Here is a 20,195-nt window from a genome sequence, read left to right as displayed (position 1 = left end):
CGCCGAAATGAAATTACAAATATATGCAAAATGAGTCAAAAATCAATTGCATTCCACTAGACACAACTAATTTGCATTTCTATGGAAAAAGTAATTTGCATTACTATCAGTTTTCAACAACTTACAGAGTTGTAAAGAAGCTTGAATACAATGAATTGTGGAGATGACCACGAAAGGTACACTAGACAAGACACGGTGATTTTTTTTTTTTCAAAGACTTTCACAATTTTTCCTGATAAGTTCTACAAAGTGGTCTGGGCCGACAGCTGCTCCCTGAGGTCAGGGCCCTGGGAAAGAAGGACAGAAGAGAGGGGACTTGGAGAGGACCTGGAGAGAGACAATGAAAGAGAATAGGTTTTCCCTCCCTCTGAAACATAAAGACAACCTGTAATCTAAGACCATCCCTGCTAGAGGTCTGTTTGCTTTGCCCTTAATAAAAGACAAGCAGTGTGTGACAGAGACTGTTAATTATCTCTTGATATCCATTCTCCTCTTCTTTCTTAGTAACGAAATCCTCTATTTTTAGCTGGGCACAGGGCCATCCAGAATAAAGACAACATTTCCCAGCCTCAATGATGTGACCACATTACTAAGTCTTCCCGCCAATGGGATGTAAGCTGAACAGTCCTGAGTAACTTCCAGGATTGGTCCTTACAGGGAAAGGACAAGCCCTTCTTTGACCCTTCCATTCCTCTGCCAGCTGAAAGGTGGATGTGATGACTGGAGCTTGAGCAGCCAACTTGGTGAAGACCACCTGTTGAGCATAGCTGAGTTTCAAGCTGCCAGGAGACCATGACTGTGATAACCTTGTAAAACCACCTCCTACTAAAGAGAGAAATGGACCTTGAACTTTGATGTTTTTACTCTGATCTTTTTACCGTCTGTTATTTTGGGTGCTCTGTCATAGGCAGCTGAAGGAAAGCCTGACTAATGGGGGGAGGAGCCCTGAGGAAAGTTTGGGGTTTTTGTTTTCCTGAAGAATTTCAATTTCATTTTGCAGTGGTTCCTCTGAAAAATACATTTCTATTTATAGCTAAACTTCAACTCAATCTCACCCTCCATTACTACCTTCTGCTACTCACATGTACACAGTTTCCTAGGAACAGAGTAGTCTTTGCCTGTGACCATAAGGGGCATTTGGAGACTTCACCTAAAATGTACAGTGGCGGGGAATCAGAACCAAGATAGCGGAGTAGAAGGACCTGCTCTCACCCCCTCTTGTGAGAACACCAGAATCACAACTAGTGGCTGGACAATCATCGACAGAAAGGCACTGGAACTCACCAAAAAAGATACCCCACATCCAAAGACAAAGGAGAAGCCACAATGAGACGGTAGGAGGGGCGCAATCACAGGAAAATCAAATCCCATAACTGCTGGGTGGGTGACTCACAGACTGGAGAACACTTATACCACAGAAGTCCACCCACTGGAGTGAAGGTTCTGAGCCCTATGTCATGCTTCCCAACCTGGGGGTCCAGCAACGGGAGGAGGAATTCCTAGAGAACCAGACTTTGAAGCCTAGTGGGATTTGATTGCAGGACTTCAACAGGACTGGGGGAAACAGAGACTCCACTCTTGGAGGGCACACACAAAGTAGTGTGCGCATGAGGACCCAGAGGAAGGAACAGTGACCCCATAGGAGACTGAACCAGACCTACCTGCTAGTGTTGGAGGGTCTCCTGCAGAGGTGGGGGGCAGCTGTGGCTCACCAAGGGACAAGGACACTGGCAGCAGAAGTTCTAGGAAGTACTCCTTGGCGTGAGCCCTCCCTGAGTCCGCCATTAGCCCCACCAAAGAGCCCGGGTAGGCTCCAGTGTTGGGTCTCCTCACGCCAAACAACCAACAGGGAGGGAACCCAGCCCCACCCATCAGCAGTCAAATGGATTAAAGTTTTACTGAGCTCTGCCCACCAGAGCAACACTCAGCTCTACCCACCACCGGTCCCTCCCATCAGGAGACTTGCACAAGCCTCTTAGATAGCCTCATCCACCAGAGGGCAGACAGCAGAAGCAAGAAGAACTACAATCCTGCAGCCTGTGGAACAAAAACCACATTCACAGAAAGATAGACAAGATGAAAAGGCAGAGGGCTATGTACCAGATGAAGGAACAAGATAAAACCCCAGAAAAACAACTGAATGAAGTGGAGATAGGAAACCTTCTAGAAAAGGAATTCAGAATAATGATAGTGAAGATGATCCAGGACCTCAGAAAAAGAATGGAGGCAAAGATCCAGAAGATGCAAGAAATGTTTAAGAAAGATCTAGAAGAATTAAAGAACAAACAAACAGAGATGAACAATACAATAACTGAAGTGAAAAATACACAAGAAGGAATCAATAGGACAATAACTGAGGCAGAACGGATAAGTGACCTGGAAGACAGAATGGTGGAAATCATTGCTGTGGAACAGAATAAAGAAAAAAGAATGAAAAGAAATGAAGACAGCCTAAGAGACCTCTGGGATGACATTAAATGCAACAACATTTGCATTATAGGGGTCCCAGAAGGAGAAGAGAGAGAGAGAGGACCTGAGAAAATATTTGAAGAGATTCTAGTCAAAAACTTCCCTAACATGGGAAAGGAAATAGCCACCCAAGTCCAGGAAATCCAGACAGTCCCATACAGGATAAACCCAAGGAGAAACATGCCGAGACACATAGTAATCAAACTGGCAAAAATTAAAGACAAAGAAAAATTATTGAAAGCAGCAAGGGAAAAACGACAAATAACATACAAGGGAACTCCCATAAGGTTAACAGCTGATTTCTCAGCAGAAACTCTACAAGCCAGAAGGGAGTGGCATGATATACTTAAAGTGATGAAAGGAAAGAACCTACAACCAAGATTACTCTACCCGGCAAGGATCTCATTCAGATTCGATGGAGAAATCAAAAGCTTTACAGACAAGCAAAAGCTAAGAGAATTCAGCATCACAAAACCAGCTTTACAACAAATGCTAAAGGAACTTCTCTAAGTGGGAAACACAAGAGATGAAAAGGAACTACAAAAACAAACCCAAAAGAATTAAGAAAATGGTCATAGGAACATACATATCGATAATTACCTTAAACGTAAATGGACTAAATGCTCCAACCAAAAGACACAGGCTTGCTGAACAGATACAAAAACAAGACCCATATATATGCCATCTACAAGAGACCCACTTCAGACCTAGGGACACATACAGACTGAAAGTGAGGGGATGGAAAAAGATATTCCATGCAAATGGAAATCAAAAGAAAGCTGGAGTAGCAATACTCATATCAGATAAAATAGACTTTAAAATAAAGACTGTTACAAGAGACAAGGAAGGGGGCTTCCCTGGTGGCGCAGTGGTTGAGAATCTGCCTGCCAATGCAGGGGACACGGGTTCGAGCCCTGGTCTGGGAAGATCCCACACACCGCGGAGCAGCTGGGCCCGTGAGCCACAATTACAGAGCCTGCGCATCTGGAGCCTGTGCTCCGCAAAAAGAGAGGCCGTGATAGTGAGAGGCCCACGCACCATGATGAGGAGTGGCCCCGGCTTGCCACAACTAGAGAAAGCCCTCGCACAGAAACGAAGACCCAACACAGCCATAAATAAATAAATAAATAAATAAATAAATAAATACTTTTTTTAAAAAAGGAGTAATAAGATATCTTTGTAATGATAAAAAAAGAAAAAAAAGAAACAAGGAAGGACACTACATAATGATCAAGGGATCAATCCACGAAGAAGATATAACAATTATAAATATATATGCACCCAACATAGGAGCACCTCAATACATAAGGCAATTGTTAACAGCTATAAAACAGGAAATCGACAGTAACACAATAATAGTGGGGGACTTTAACACCTCACTTACACCAATCGACAGATCATCCAAAATGAAAATAAATAAGGAAACAGAAGCTTTAAATGACACAATAGACCAGATAGATTTCATTGATATTTATAGACATTCCATCCAAAAACAGCAGATTACACTTTCTTCTCAAGTGTGCACGGAACATTCTCCAGGATAGATCACATCTTAGGTCACAAATCAAGCCTCAGGAAATTTAAGAAAATTGAAATCATATCAAGCATCTTTTCTGACCACAACACTATGAGATTAGAAAGGAATTACAGGGAAAAAATGTAGAAAACACAAACACATGGAGGCTAAACAATACGTTACCAAATAACCAAGAGATCACTCAAGAAATCAAAGAGGAAATCAAAAAATACCTAGAGACAAATGACAATGAAAACACGATGATGCAAAACCTATGGGACGCAGCAAAAGCAGTTCTAAGAGGGAAGTTTATAGCTATACAAGCCTACCTCAAGAAACAAGAAAAATCTCAAATAAACAATCTAACCTTACACCTAAAGGAACTAGAGAAAGAAGAACAAACAAAACCCAAAGTGAGCAGAAGGAAAGAAATCATAAAGATCAGAGCAGGAATAAATGAAATAGAAACAAAGAAAACAATAGCAAAGGTCAATAAAACTAAAAGCTGGTTCTTTGAGAAGATAAACAAAATGGATAAACCATTAGCCAGTCATCAAGAAAAAGGGGGAGAGGACTCAAATCAATAAAATTAGAAATGAAAAAGGAGAAGTTACAACAGACACTGCAGAAATACAAAGCATCCTAAGAGACTACTACAAGCAACTCTATGCCAATAAAATGGACTACCTGGAAGAAATGGACAAATTCTTAGAAAGGTGTAACCTTCCAAGACTGAACCAGGAAGAAATAGAAAATATAAACAGACCAATCGCAAGTAATGAAATTGAAACTGTAATTTAAAATTTTCCAGCAAACAAAAGTGCAGGACCAGATGGCTTCACAGGTGAATCCTATCAAACATTTAGAGAAGAGCTAACACCCATCCTTCTCAAACTCTTCCAAAAATTTGTGGAGGAAGGAACACTCCCAAACTCATTCTATGAGGCCACCATCACCCTGATACCAAAACCAGACAAAGATACTACAAAAAAAGAAAATTACAGACCAATATCACTGATGAATATAGATGCAAAAATCCTCAACAAAATACTAGCAAACAGAATCCAACAACACATTAAAAGGATCATACACTATGATCAGGTGGGATTTATCCCAGGGATGCAAGGATTCTTCAATATACGCAAATCAATAAATGTGATACACCATATTAACAAACTGAAGAATAAAAACCATATGATCATCTCAATAGATGCAGAAAAAGCTTTTAACAAAATTCAACACCCATTTATGATAAAAACTCTCCAGAAAGTGGGCATAGAGGGAATCTACCTCAACATGATAAAGGCCATATATGACAAACCCACAGCAAACATCATTCTCAATGGTGAAAAACTGAAAGCATTTCCTCTAAGATCAGGAACAAGACAAGGATGCCCACTCTCACCACTATTAGTCAACATAGTTTTGGAAGTCCTAGCCACGGCAATCAGAGAAGAAAAAGAAGTAAAAGGAATCCAAATTGGAAAAGAAGAAGTAAAACTGTCACTGTTTGCAGATGACATGATACTATACATAGAAAATCCTAAAGATGCCACCAGAAAACTACTAGAGCTAGTCAATGAATTTAGTAAAGTTGCAGGATACAAAATTAATGCACAGAAATCTCTTGCATTCCTATACACTGATGATGAAAAATCTGAAAGAGAAATTAAGGAAACACTTCCATTTACCATTGCAACAAAAAGAATAAAATACCTAGGAATAAACCTACCTAGGGAGACAAAAGACCTGTATGCAGAAAACTATAAGACACTGATGAAAGAAATTAAAGATGATACCAACAGATGGAGAGATATATACCATGTTCTTGGATTGGAAGAATCAATATTGTGAAAATGACTATACTACCCAAAGCAATCTACAGATTCAGTGCAATTCCTATCAAATTACCAATGGCATTTTTTACAGAACCAGAACAAAAAATCTTAAAACTTGTATGGAAACACAAAAGACCCCGAATAGCCAAAGCAGTCTTGAGGGAAAAAAACGGAGCTGGAGGAATCAGACTCCCTGACTTCAGACTATACTACAAAGCTACAGTAATCAAGACAATATGGTACTGGCACAAGAACAGAAACATAGATCAATGGAACAAGATAGAAAGCCCAAAGATAAACCCACGCACCTATGGTCAACTAATCTATGACAAAGGAGGCAAGGATATACAATGGAGAAAAGACAGTCTCTTCAATAAGTGGTGCTGGGAAAACTGGACAGCTTCATGTAGAAGAATGAAATTAGAACACTCTCTAACACCATACACAAAAATAAACTCAAAATGCATTCAAGACCTAAATGTAAGACTGGACACTATCAAACTCTTAGAGAAAACATAGGAAGAACACTCTTTGACATAAATCACAGCAAGATCTTTTTTGATCCAACTCCTAGAGTAATGGCAGTAAAAACAAAAATAAACAAATGGGACCTAATGAAACTGCAAAGCTTTTGCACAGCAAAGGAAACCATAAACAAGATGAAAAGACAACCCTCAGAATGGGAGAAAATATTTGCAAACGAATCAACAAAGGATTAATCTCCAAAATATATAAACAGCTCATGCAGCTCAATATTAAGAAAACAAACAACCCAATCCAAAAATGGGCAGAAGACCTAAATAGACATATCTCCAAAGAAGATATACAGATGGCTAAGAAGCACATGAAAAGCTGCTCAACATCACTAATTATTAGAGAAATGCAAATCAAAACTACCATGAGGTATCACCTCACACCAGTTACAATGGGCATCATCAGAAAATCTACAAACAACAAATGCTGGAGAGGGTGTGGAGAAAAGGGAACCCTCTTGCACTGTTGGTGGGAATGTAAATTGATACAGCCACTATGGAGAACAGTATGGAGGTTCCTTAAAAAACTAAAAATAGAATTACCATATGACCCAGCAATCCCACTATTGGGCATATACCCTGAGAAAACCATAATTCAAAAAGACACATGCACCCCAATGTTCATTGCAGCACTATTTACAATAGCCAGGTCATGGAAGCAACCTAAATGCCCATCGACAGACGAATGGATCAAGAAGAAGTGGTACATATATACAATGGAATATTACTCAGCCATAAAAAGGAAAGAAATTGGGTCATTTGTTGAGACGTGGATGGATCTAGAGACTGTCATACAGATTGAAGTAAGTCAGAAAGAGAAAAACAAATATCATATATTAACGCATATATGTGGAACCTAGAAAAATGGTACAGATGAACCGTTTTGCAGGGCAGAAATTGAGACACAGATGTAGAGAACAAACGTATGGACACCAAGGGGGGAAAGCGGTGGGGGGTTGGGGGTGGTGGTGTGATGAATTGGGCGATTGGGATTGACATGTATACAGTGATGTGTATTAAATTGATGACTAATAAAAAGAAAAAAATTTATAGTAGCAATTAACAATAACTGTAGAGAGGGAAGTCCAAGGGAGTTCACTGTGTTTGCCCCACACCGGCATATAAACACCAGTGGTCTACCTCCCAGCTCAGGAAGCTTGGGTCGGTTCTGAGCAGGAAGGTAGCCCAGTGAAACGAGGGCTATGGAAAGATGACCAAAAGGAAATCGCACATGCTGGGGAGGGAAGATTTCACTCCATTCCTGATTATCTGCATTTTTATAGCCTGAATAATCCCAAACCACATCCAGAAGAAAACCCAGTGGCGTCTGGCTTTGGGACACATTCACTCTTGCAGCAGCTGCAGATTTACCTTGGTGATTATGTTTTCCTGGAGCTAATATTAGAGTCTGTTGGCATTCCCCAAGCACATGCTAACTAACTGTAGGCAAAGCAAGCTGAAGAAGCCATACTGGGATTAAAATTTTGTTGCGGATAATCAACAAACTGAATTACTCCACCCACTGATAATCAAATTGACCAAACTATATAATTTTCAGACTCTGCTAGTCCTTCATATTTCTATTTCCTGTGAGATAGTAGATAGCCCCTGGATTCTTTTATATTTTCTTTTTACAGCACTCAAAATTCCATCCACTTCTTTAAATGTGTTCTGCAAACTCCATAGTCTTACTTTCATCAATGTGAAAATTATGGTGTTATCTTTCAAGCTCCATTAAAAATTCATATTTTGAGGAATTGTTTGAAGATCTTTCCCAAGGAGAAAGACAATACTTTGCACAAAGAAGCCTAACTCTTCTGCAGACATGGCAACCCTGGGAATCACATTTCCATTTGACTGATGCTGGAAGGCTCAGGTTGTGGACTTCCACAGAGATATGATTAAAACATTGAAAAACAAAACTATATATTGTTTTATTTTTTACCTCTCATAATTCAAAATATGGCTTTCTGTGCTTTTTCTGCTTTTTTTTTGGAACAGAAAGAAGATCTGTCATTTTTGTTTGCTGTGCTCTGAAACTTTTTTAATTTTACTTTTAAAAACCCCATGGAGGGATGAATAGGCAAAGCACAGAGGATTTTTAGGGTGGTGAAAATACTCTGTATGATACTAAAATGGTGGATACATGTCATTATACATTTGTCAAAACCTACAAAATGTACAACACCAAGAAAAAACCCTGGTGTAAACTATGGACACTGGGTGATGATGTGTCAATGTCAGTTCATTGACTGTAACAGATGTACCACTCTGCTCGGGGATGATGCCATTGGGGGAAGTTAAGTATGTCTGAGGTCAGGGGGAAGTTAAGTATGTCTGAGGTCAGGGGGAATACGGGAAATCTCTTAACTTCCCCTCGATTTTGCTGTGAACCTAAAACTGCTCTAAAAAATAAAGTCTTTAGAAAAAACCATGCACAGGACAGGGGGGCACCTCAACCCACAGTGCCACCATAAGAAGGGATCTTGGTCTGTGGTTTTTTGCCAAACTCCATACGTACCTAATCTCTTCACAGCCAATCGGAAAGTTAGCCAAGAGGCTGTCCACCTTTCCAGATGTGACTGCCCTCTTGTCCATAGCCCACCTTCACTAGTAAGGTACAAAGACCAGCTTCTCTGCAAACCCCTGGAATCAGTCGCATTCAATAACAAACAAAAATATCCACCTTACTGAAGACAGTAATCTTCATTTCTAAACCTTACCATACACGGTTTTTGACAATTATTTTCTTTCAGTTTCCTTAAAAGGCTTATTTCTTCATTTATTTGTATCTTCTTCCCTAGACTTTATCCTTTGGGGTCAGAAAGTACAGTAATGGTTTAGGGCTGCTGAAGTTGCCATTGAGCTCCCACTATATTCATATAACAGGAAGCCTTAAATCAGTGGTCCTCAAAGAGTGAGCCCCAGACCTGAAACAGCAGCCTCACCTTACTGCAAATGCAAATTCTCCGTTCCCACCCCTGAGTCAGAGGTTGGGATGAGGTGGGGTGGGGTTAGAGCCAAGCCTTCTAGGTGATTCTGAAGCACGCTCAAGTGTGCGAACGCTGCCCTAAAGCAATGGTTATTACTGGGATCACCTGGGGACCTTTCCCAGGCCAAGTCTCCATACCCAGAGTCTGGGATTTACTAGGTCTGGTGGGGAGCCAGAATGTAGAGTTATAAAAAGCTCTCAGGTGATTCTCAGATGCAGTCCTAAATGAGAAGTACTGTGTAGTCGACCATTATAGCTTTAAAGACTGCATTTGGCCAACTACCTTATTTCCACGATATTTTATTTTGAAGAAAGGATTTCGGGGGGCTGGTGGTGGGTGGGCAGAACAACAGAAAGAGACTGGCTTTGTTTCCAGTTATAATAGCCAATACATTTTAGAAGCCTAATTTGAAATCTCAGAACCAAGAGATAACTCCATAAATAACCAAAGATCAAGGTCATTTAAGACCAAAACTCCCTCATCTTCTCCTCTTGACATACAGCCTTCCCTTAATGCATTTCCATCTTTAAATGTTCTTATTTTGGGTAGCAGGAAAGCTGAGAAAAGACACTGACATTTATGTGCCAGGTGCTTTATATTGAGCGGTTCATTTAGTCATCACAACGACCTCCTCAAGGAGCTAGTACCTCTCACAGAAGAAAAAATTGAGGCTCAGATATTAAGAAACATGCACAGCTTCCAATAACTACTAATTGGCCAAGATGAGATTTGAACCTAAATCCATCTGGCGCCATCTCTTCTCCACACTATCCACTTGCGTTTTGCGACAAAGTCATTTCCAAGTAGCAATGTGTTTTCCATGCAAAAATCTGCCTCAGTTTACAGCAAACTTTGTTTCAAAACGATAAGGGTTGGAAAAATTAAAAACTCAGACCAAAAGGGAGAAATCAAAGACATCTGAACTTGTTCAGCCTAGAAGAGAGATTTAAGATTGAGAGCACTTTAATAAGAGTTGTTGAGGTTCTGAAGGACAATTCTACTTCATAAAATGGAAAGTAGAATCAGTGATTCTCTAGCCTCACTGGGAAACGAAAAAGAAGTACTGGCCTAGCATTGTCCTGCGTGTGTTTTAGGTTCCAAATAGGCATATTTAGTATATGCCCTGTGAAGTCCTTCCTGTTTGAACCAGCTCATTTGGGGAAAAAAGTGGGGCTCAAACACTTTTAGGAAAGGATTATTTTTTAATCTCTATTTCAGCTAGCACAATGCCCAAGATCAGGTTGGTGCTTTCAATATATGCACATTGAATAAATACAGTTGAATTCATGAGCAATGTTAAATAGAAGAAAGAATCATCTATGATATGCTTTGAGAAGTTGAGAGGTTAACAAATTAATCAATGTATAGATAGATATTCCTCCATCTGAGGTGGCTGAAATAGGCTTTCCACAATGGTAGGGTCTGAGAAGCTCACCTACTGCTCTAAGTCAATATTGGCACTACAACTGTACACCCATCTCACTTCACCTCTTTAATAGTTAGCTAATCGCTTCCCCTCTGTAAGTTTACAAAGTAACCAAATAAAGACGAAAGCACCCAAACACTAGGGAGAATGGTACCCACTGCAAAGATACTGATCGCTACTTTCAGCAAAGAATTCAGTCCTTCCATTCTCATAAATCAACATGCTTGATCCTCCTCTATTGAAAAATCTAAAGTACAGAATGGATTAAGAGAACCCCCAAATTCCTGAACACTCTTGCTAGTCCAGCAGGAGTTGCTTTCTCATGCAGATGATGTGCTGCTCTTTTCAAAGGGGTTTCATACGCGCCTCGATTTATCTCCCCTCTCCATACACACACCTAATAAGCTATCCAGGAAGTCTCAGGCAGAAGGAAACTGTAAACCTCGCAGAATGCATATGCTAATTTCAATTGCATGTCCTTGGTAGGTCATTTGCCAATTGAAGCAGAGATTTACTAACAGATGACCTTGCTTTTGGAGCTGGGGAATCTTACCCTGAAAAAAAAAAGAGTAAACACAAAGCATATGCATAGCAGATACTCACATATAAAGATCCTGCAAAAGGCAAAATGCAAATTCTTCTGCAACTTGGAGGAGGGGGCAATACTGGACATTGACCCAATGGGGACAAAGATCAGCACTCTCTAAGAGGCATAACTTTGGCCATATCTGGGTGCTGTACACAGTATTTCTGACAATGAGATTGTAGGCCACCTGAATGGTCATCACCTGGAAAGTTGGTTATACATACAGGTTCATTCCCCAAGCTTCCTGAATCAGGATGCTTAAGGGTAGAGTGTGGGAATGAGCATTTCTGAAAAGCACCCAGATGATTCTTTCCGTGGCACACCAAGACTGAGAATGACTGCTGGCAAAAACTGAAGAACTTCCATTCCAGCTGACCAGCAGAGCTGCAATGCCATGGCAACGTGCTTGACAGCCACTTAGAAGCAACATGCTCTAATGTCACCATTGGATGGAAAGCACACTACTGCTCAGAGATGTCGGAGGAGTCACAGTTGAAGTAATCAAGGAGTGGTCGAGGTTCAATCAGCACCACAAAGTGGTTTGCTGAGTACAGAAAACACAAAACTAAGTGCTTTTAAGAGATCAGAACAATACAGAAGACAGGATTTTTGTAGTTGAAGAATTTAAATCAGATGGTCAGTTCGAATTTATTTAAAAAAAAAAATAGGAAATTCATAATATTCGCTCTACTAATACCCTGAGATCTGTAAGGAAGTAAAAGTAGGAAGAGAAGGCTACAATTAAAACCATTTTCAAAAAGCTAAGTTGTCGAGTTTTTCCCTCCTATGCTTGTAAGCTTTGCCAGAATCCAGCCTATTTTTAAAGACTCTGGAAACCCACTTAAAGTGGTTTTCAGAGGATATGGCCACAAATGGCGCCCATGCTACATCAGATCCTGAATAATATACGTGTGGATCTGGGCAACTGTAAGGGGAAAATTCTCATCATGAAAGAGCAAATAAAACTGGTGTGTGTGAGGTAACAGTTTTAGCATCCACATTAGTCCCAGATGTTTTTCCAAAGGGACTGAGTTTTATTTGAAAGCTGAGACAGACTAAGGTTTCTATTCTGTCTCATCATGCCCTTAATATAGAAAATTTATGCCAATTAAATAACACACACAGATTAATTAATACTTCAAGGTTATCAGCGAAAGGCAAACTCTCTTTTTCAACACTTTGGAGCTGCAACTGTTTTCAGCAAGTTCAGGTATTTTCAGGAAAAAAAATGCAATGAGTAGATGGAAATAAAGAATAAAGGTGTCTCCCTTAGGTGTTGCCCAAAAATCAGAAAAGAGATGAGAAAATTTGTATCACAAACCAACAGCTTTTAAAACAAGAATGAGCCTCTGGGGTCTTAAATCTCCCCGAGCTGGTTAGTTTAGGTAGACAAAAGCGGGAAGGGTAGCAATAATTAAGCTGGAAGAGACTCTCAGAAATCATAGCATCATCCAGTGTTCCCTTTTAGCCTGTGTTCAAGGCTCTCCAGGACACACACACGCAGCTCCCTTTCCAACCTTCCCTTTGCTACTCCACTCCCCTAACACCTGATAAACTGGCTTCCTGTGTGTCCACCAAGTTTACCCTCTACATTGCCACCTGCCACCCTTTGCGCATGCAGTTTCCACCTCACCTCTTTCTACACACCTGACATGTTCTCTCTTCCTCATCCCATCCTTTGAGAGTGGTCCATGTCCCCCTGTTCTGTCCTCCAGTTTCCAGGCTCTCTACCTTCCCTTCCACTCTGACACCAACCCCCCCAGCCCAGTTACTGTCACTACCTGTTATGAGCTGACTTGTGCCCCTGCCAAATTCATATGTTGAAGTCCTAATCCCTCCAGTATCTCAGAATGTGACCTTACTTGGAAACAGGGTAGTTGCAGATATACTTAGTTAAGATGATGTCATTAGGGTGGGTTCTAATCCAATATGATTAATGTCTTTATAAAGAGAATACCATGCAAAGAAAAAGAGACTTGCACAAAGGAAAAATGATGTGAAGATGCAGAAAGATGGCCATCTTACAAGTCAAGGAGGGAGGCCAGGAACAGGTGCTTCCCTCACAGCCCTCAGAGGGAACCACCACGGCTGACATTTTGATCTTACGCTTTTGGCCCTAGAACTGTGAGACAATACATTTCTGCTATTTAAGCCATCCAGTTTGTGGTTCTTTGTTATGGCGGCCCCAGCAAACTAATATATTAATTCTAACTTGGCATTTAGCAAGTGAGAATGAGGATAGAGGGTTACATTTTGATGTCTGTGGCCCTAGACAACTTATGCCTTTGTGGGCCACCTTCTCCATGCAAAAATATTAAAAATTATATTTTATGACTTCATTATAAAGATGAATATAGAAATATTAGATATTTGAACACATTCCTTGACCTAAAAATTCATTTTTTTCTTCTGATTTTAAAAGAAACTGAAACATTTTCATGGACCCCTGAAAGTATCCTGGGCCCCAGGCACTGTGCCTACTGTGCATAGTGGATAAGTCAGCCCTGCTTGCAGCCTTCTGAGCAGTCACACTGGTGACAACACCTTGTGCTACCAAGTAGACCGTAAGCTTCAGGAGGGCAGATACCATGTATGACCTCCTCTGCATCCTCTACCTGTAGCAGGTGTTCAAGAAAAACCTGTCAATTAATTGATCTGATCTAATCTCCTGTTTCTAGGAAAGGCTACGGCATCTAAAACTCCCAGCATATTTCATTGTGGTGTCTTCTTTCTTTTTATATCTCCAGGGAAGATAACTCCATTTCAATGTTTATTAGAGCTTACATCTGGAATCATATTCCCATAGATGACCCAAATGCCCATCAAGACAATCTAAGAACGTTTCTGATTATGTCCCCAACTCCATATAACCTATCAACTCACTGTGTGACCTTGAACAATGACATTAATTGCTCTGAGCCTCAGTTTCCACATATGTAAAATAGGAAGGTAGCTACACATGATCATATAAGGGCCCTTCCAATTAACTACTCAAGCAAGAACTAAAACCCAGCTCCAAATCTGGTGCCCTTAAATTCAAAGATGTTCAAAGACAGAGAATCTCAAAGATAAGACAGGGAAGCCCACATAATCTCATGCCTACCAGCTCTTCCAAAATATGAAACAGTCACCCTGGTTATAGGTTTCCTAAGCTCTACCCCCACTCACTGTGGCTTTCCTAGATTCACACAGGAACTATGGTCGACCTTTTCCTTCCTTTCAGAATCTGAATTTGGGACCCACAGACATCTAATGAACAGATGATTCTTCCCATGGAACTTGGGGGAGTAAGTTATGCAGACACCACTGTCACCCCCAGCAAATGATCCTACTATCCCCATTCCTGATCCTCAAGCACATGTTGTGCTAAAGTTCATCACCATAACCTTTCAGAAGGATTTCTTAAGCATTTTTTTTTGGTACCAACATTGTAAAAGACGCAATGCAAACTGAGTCTTAACAGGAGTTCATTGCTTCATTGTTAGTGAGAGGGGGAATAAAACAGGAAAAATAAATTTTCATCAGTAGAAAATGGTTACTAAAATAGGATGTATCCATACTGTGAAATGCTAAAAATAATGAGACAAATCTATATGTACTGACATGAAATCTCCAACACTCCAATAAGTGGCAGAACATATTTACATAGATATATTCTAGTGTGCAAACTGTGAGACAAGGATTCAAGTGCAAGTAGTTTGTTTGGGAGGCGATCGCGGGAAACACCAGCCGGGGAGTGAAGATGTGAGACAGGGGAGAGAAGAAAGCCAATTAAAAAATGTGTTACCAAGCAGGTTAACACTGTGGGCAACTGGAGCTTAATTCCTCTGGGGCCCTCTGGGGAACCCTAGAACACACCCTAGAATTATCCCAACTGAGAGGTGAGGACATGGGGGGATTATATACAATACCAATGTTCATCAGTTAATTGGTTAAGGTCTGCTCCTGGGGCACGTTAAGTCCTTCACACTGCCAGCTTGTCTTGAATGCAGACAGAACATGCTCTCATGGTTGGAAAAAATCCTTAAATAAAGATCCACACTCGATGATAAAAGTCCAACCAGCATGTACAGAATTGATAAGTGTCATGGGAATTTGCTACAGAGTACCTGCATTTGTTTGTTTGCAAGCGCAGAAGAAAGGTTGAAGGATGCCCATTAAATGGTTGACAGAAGCTACTGACCTAGTGGTCCTTTAAAACAGCTCATGGCCACCTTCCTCCATGTTATCATTCTCCACTACAGACAAGTGAATGACACTTCAAGGTTCTTTGGGCTGGGAAGACAAAACCCACTTTTGTCTCCTTGAAAACAACCATACCTGATATTCCTCTCTGTATGCAGGAGTACACTGCACAATGCTGGGTTTTTATCATGGTAGCTGCTCAGTAACCATGATGGATCATGTGACCAATGAAACAGACCCTTTCTTGGCCCTCTCTAGGAATCTATACCCAACACAGTTAACATATTTTTTAAATAAATAATCATTTATGTCAATCAAAAAGTATTTTAAGATACCATGGTTCTCTACTCCATTCTACTCCAAACTTCCACCTCCATTTGTCTACCATTTCCTACGCTGAGCTTCAATAAATTAGTCACACTACACCCTGACCATTCGAGTAACAGTAAACCAACCACTCACATGACAAGGGGTCTCTGGCTATTTAAAATCCTTCTTCCCTCTACCCAGGGTTCCAGGTCAGTCAGTAACATTTCCTGGGCCTGAAGCACTGTAAGAAGTTCCTGATCACACCCCAGTTGATTCCTTAAGTAGAGACCAACACATATGTGGCAGGTTAGCCTGACTTTTGCCTAACAAGTCCAAAGGAGAATGGTCTGAACAAAGCATAATTCTCTATGCATTCTTAAAGAATTCTAGCCAAACAAAAAAGAGATGAAAATATGAGGTCTCTAACTAGAGAGAGGTCTTGGGAGTCCAGAGAGGTTTTGGCTATCTTGGCTTTGAATATTGGTTTATTTACTCATTCATTCGCTCATTCAAACATTTATTGAGGGACTGTGATGTGCCAGGCACTATGCTGGGCACTTTGTCATTTCATGGTGAACATAAAGGCGTGGGCCAGACTAGAGGGTGACTTGAAGGGGGCACTTTCTAGACTAAGTTCTCTGTCAATCTTATCTACTTTATAATATCAAAGCCTGGCTAATCTCTCTTTAATTTAACCTGTTTATGTAATTGTCAGGCAGTGTACAGTTCTTGCTTATGGCTATACCCTAAAACACAAAGACCCTAAAACACAAACATGGGCAGGGGATGCTCCATGGCTACAGGGCCTGCCCCTGTGTGCACAGCCAGCACAGGCTCACCTCTAGGGTAGCAGTCAGCTTGTTCCAGCCTCACTGCTCTTGTCATTGGTATGGCTGAGTTTAATCTTGAGATCTCTGCAGCTTCTCGCCCAATCTTTCCTTATCTTCTAAAGCGCAGCTCAAAAACCTGCTCACACACAACAGAGCAGCCCCACACGGGCCAAGGATGGAGCTGCCTCTTAAGCTGACACTATCCCTTTATGGAAAAACAGGCGCTGGGAAAGGAAATGGGAAGCAAGCACAGACTGAATCCAAGGCCTTGAGATAAAGCATCAAGCCCCCCAACGTGTGATTTATTATAGAACATAGACCAGAGATGCTTAGCTACGCCACCAAAGACTTTATCTCCTCTGGTTTTGTAACAATATGATTCAAATAGCATGCCTGGATGTGAAAAGACCCATTAATCCATACAGCCTCCATATCACATCTTGCAGTCAAACATGTATTTGGGGCTTAGGACAAAAGGGAGCCTAAAATGCTTTATTCTAATGGGACAGTTTCTTTGAATAGAATTGCTTCCTAAACAGGAGAGTGGGACCAAAGAATGAAAATTGATATAATTTCCCACTCTTTGTGAAGAAACATTTAATTTGACATCTTTTATCCGGTGGAAATCTGGAAACTAATCACTGCTCATTATTGGCTCTTGCTTTGATGCACCCTTCCCACTGCTACTTTGAAATTCCCCTCCCATCCCCCTTAAGTGGGAGGTTACAGGTGGATAATGAAAAACATAATTGCCCTGGTTAAAAAGGAACATTAAACTGGAGACTGAATTTAAGTAACTAGTTCTGAATTAAACAAGTAGAAGCAGGTAACTCTCTCAAAGACCCTCAAGATGTTTGAAGCGCAACTTACCAGAAAGATGAAGAAAATACCTTCATGAATCTTTTCCCCCCTGTATCATCTAATTGTTCAAAAATATCACTAGACAAAGTTCCCATATACAAGTAGATTTATAAATAACAGGAGTGAATTTAACTCTACAAAACCAGCTGTGCAAATAAAAGTTCATTATTTTTCAGAAATCAAATCACATCTAACAGTGAGGTCCCATTCCCACCAGACTGAAAAAAACGAACTCTCATTAGGGACTTAACCTCTCCCTGACTCCTAGAAGTTGCTCAAACGCCCCCAGGGATTTAATGCAGGACTGAGGTCAGGGAAAGCCTGCTAGTCTTCAATCCAAGTTCTCTATCACCAATGTTGGAGCCTGCGTTGTTCCTGGAATGCAGATCTGCCATGTCTGTGCCCCACTTGGGCACCTCAGTGCCTGGGGACCTGATAACCTTGCACACCTCCTAGCCGTGTCCCTCTCAGTTCTTCCACCTCTCAGGCACTGTGAAATCCAGGGCCACAGGCCTCCATCACCACAAAGCGCCAATCCATCACCCCCTTTCCAGTCTTGGAGACGTTTCCCTCTTTTCTTTATGCTTTTGTACCATCCGCTTCCAAAAAAAAAATGCAGTTCTCTGAGTGGATAGAAGGATGGATGATGGTGATAAAGCAAGTGTAGTTGAATGTTAATGGTAAAATCTAGATGGTAGGTAATGGGTATTCACTGTAAAATTCTTTCAATTCTGCCATATGTTTGATATTTTTCATTATCAGCCATGGAAGAAAATGCAAAATCCCTAACACTACATGCTGTGGCTTTTGAAAACAAAAGTCAGAAAGGGAAGTGGAGCACAGCAGGGTACTTAGCCCTGTGACATAAATCTCCCCAAGACAGGGGAAATGATCTGGTTAGCAAACCTTCTCGGAACCCAAGAGGCAAAAATGTAGTGAGCACAAAGCACAATTTAATATCTCTTAACCCCTGCCACGTCCCCTTTCTCTAATCCTGCCAGGTGGATGTGCTTGCCACGTGGAGGGCCTAGGGCATGGCAGAGCCACACCAGGGTGCCAGGCAGGAAGTGTTCCTGTTCAGTGGGTCCATCATTAGCAGAAGGAACCACAGATGTAGAGTGAAAGTGAGAGGGCCAGCTTTGCCACTCAGTCTGTCTGGCTCCTGGTTTGAAGGCAGAATAGTGCCAGGGTCGATACTGGTGTGGCTGTCAGCACAAGGGAATCAGAATCTGTCTGGTGGACTCAGACACTGAATGGGTCTCTGGGTTTGGATTTTGGCCTCAGGGTTATTTCCTGCCCTGGTTCACCCTGTGATTATTTTCAGCAAGCCATTTTACTCTCTCAGAGCTCTGGTTTGCTTATTGCTAGAACATGCAGTGAATATATTTTACTTTTTGGCATACATTGGTACTGGAATGCACATTCATTCACGTGTTCATTCATTCCTTGAGTGCCCACTATTGTAGATGTTGGGAATGTAGCTCACAACTGAAAGAGTCCTGGCTAACTCTCCCAGCCAAATCCTGACCCAGATTGGAGGAATTTGGAGGCTGTGTTTCTAGTGACTTCACTAGTAATGGCTGAACCAGGGGCAAACCGTTTGGTCCTGTTGCCAGGTGGCAGTCTTTTTAAAGAATTTAAACTCACTATTGCTTCCTTGAGGAATTGGGAAATAAGGGAACCCTTATTTCTGGAAAAGTGAAATCTTATAGTTGATATCAAGGTGGGGGGGTTCTTGTTTCCTTTTGTTCTTTATCACAGATTAAGATGCAGAGTTTGATCTGCTAGTTGAAACATTATTCTTTTTTTAAAAAAATTTATTTATTTAATTTATTTATTTTTGGCTGCCTCACTTCTGCCTCCCATAGCCAAGATGTAAAGGATGAGTTTGGGGCTACAGGACACATAAATTGAAGACATCCCAAATTTCAATAGCCAAGAATTCAAAGAAACTATCAAGTAGCTCTTGACCTCTGGAAATATCCTGCCAACTGGTTCTTGGGGCTGTATTGGAAAGATCTTAGCATTGCTCTGAATGCTGAGAAATGCTGAGCTCCAGAGGTACTCCTCACTCTTCCCATTTCAGCTGAAAGCAGCTATTGGAAAGCTCCGAACACACAAAGCATAGAGCAAGAATCAAAGTTTCTCATATAAATAAATAAAATCACGTTTCTGTGTGATGGTTGCCACATCATGTGGAAATAATTGAATGGATTTTCATCAGATTTGGAAGATATGTTTTGAATTGCCTGATAAAATATATGCTGAATGGCGTATGGAAATCATACTGAGTTGCCCATCAGAGCTCCTTCTCCATGAGAGAAGTACTCAGTCTCTAGACCAGGCAAAACTGAGGTGTGACAAGATACCCCTGGGCCTCCCAATGTGGAGAGACACCTGAAAAAGATTGATTTCAACTTTGAGTCCTTAAGTGGATTCTGTGATCTGCAAGCACTGATCTGTGATCGGGATGTTCCTAAGTTGGACAACTCTAAGAAGATGCTCCACGAGGAGCTGCAGCAGAGATTAATTTATTTATTTAAAGATAGCTAGTGATTCTCCTGAGTAATGCTGGGAGACTAGCTGGTTAATATAACAAAGGTAGACTGTAAGAGCAGCAGTAACAGATAGCATTGCAATATATAAAAA

Source organism: Balaenoptera musculus, chromosome X, assembly GCF_009873245.2.
Source record: "Balaenoptera musculus isolate JJ_BM4_2016_0621 chromosome X, mBalMus1.pri.v3, whole genome shotgun sequence".
NCBI lineage: Eukaryota > Metazoa > Chordata > Mammalia > Artiodactyla > Balaenopteridae > Balaenoptera > Balaenoptera musculus.
Note: the sequence above shows the minus strand (reverse complement) of the source record.